Raw genomic sequence first — 1,340 nt, forward strand, 5'->3', positions numbered from 1 at the left:
CATAAAATAACAATAAACCTTATCTGTCATTGCAAATGTAAATCTAAAGGAATTTTGTCTTCTGAAGGATCCATCACTAAAGACCAGGGAGCAGCTTGTGGCCCTGGGAAGCATTTTTTCCAGGAGTTAAACAACTTCCCACACAGCCAACAATGTACTTTTATATAGATACATGTATTTATATAGTACAGAGGTGTCAAGTAAGAAGTACGAATACTTCATTACTGTACTTTAGAACACTTTTTAGGTATCTATACTTTACTCCATTACTTATTTTTCTTCCTACTTCTGACTTCTACTCATTACATTTCCATACCAGTATCTCTACTTTCTATTCCTTACGTTTTTAAAACAAACGTTCCTCGTTCCTCTTGGCTTCGGTTTAATGTTTCTAAATATTTATTTCCCGTCATGTGCTCCATCCAATGCAGATAATTGGCTCCACCCACATCTAGTGAAAACTAGTGTGATTGGATGAGTCATAGAACGCAAACACTCATTGGTTAGCTAAAGGAAATCATCAGAAGCAAGCAGGTGTTCTTCAAACTGCTAACCTGAATTGTCTATGCCATGCTACAATGTGGGATTCAGAAAAAGATGTTGAAAGGTCTGAAAGGTCGGACACAGGCGAGAGCGTATCGGGAGACGGAGACCAACAAGACCTCCCTCATCCTTGGCCCTATCTCAAAGAATTTTTAAAAATAGTCAAAAAATTGAGCTTTCAGTTTATATAGTGGCATCTGGCTGTTTTTCTTAAGGTTACTTTATACTATTATACTTTAAGTAGTTTTTGGAGCAAATACTTTTTACTTTTACTTGAGTAAAGAGGTGAAGTTGAAACTTGAAACTGCAGTATTTATGCTTCTACTTAAGTAACAAATGTGTGAACTTTTGACACCACTGATATAGTATATGTTAACATAACATTGGACACATAACCATCTTTTACAGTAAAAGGTGCGGTTGCATGAACTCATCACCAGGGGTCAGTAACTACCCATGAAATTCATACATAGAATTACAACAAACCAGATAATTTTAGAGAAGAAGTTCAGAGCAATAATGTGAAATGGCAGATGGAAAAACACGTGGAAAACATGCAGAAGGGGAGATGGCATGACCGAGTATTGGGACCAGATTAGGAGAAACATTTACTAACAGACTTAGACAGAATTATTTTGTCTTTTTGTATACACATGTGTACAAAATGACATTAACAAGGAGAATAAAGTCATAATATAAAAAACAATCTTTCTTTCTTTCTTTCTTTCTTTCTTTCTTTCTTTCTTTCTTTCTTTCTTTCTTTCTTTCTTTCTTTCTTTCTTTCTTTCTTTCTTTCT

The sequence above is a fragment of the Cyprinodon variegatus genome, unplaced genomic scaffold (genome assembly GCF_000732505.1).
Source record: "Cyprinodon variegatus isolate N-32 unplaced genomic scaffold, C_variegatus-1.0 Scaffold2507, whole genome shotgun sequence".
Lineage (NCBI taxonomy): Eukaryota > Metazoa > Chordata > Actinopteri > Cyprinodontiformes > Cyprinodontidae > Cyprinodon > Cyprinodon variegatus.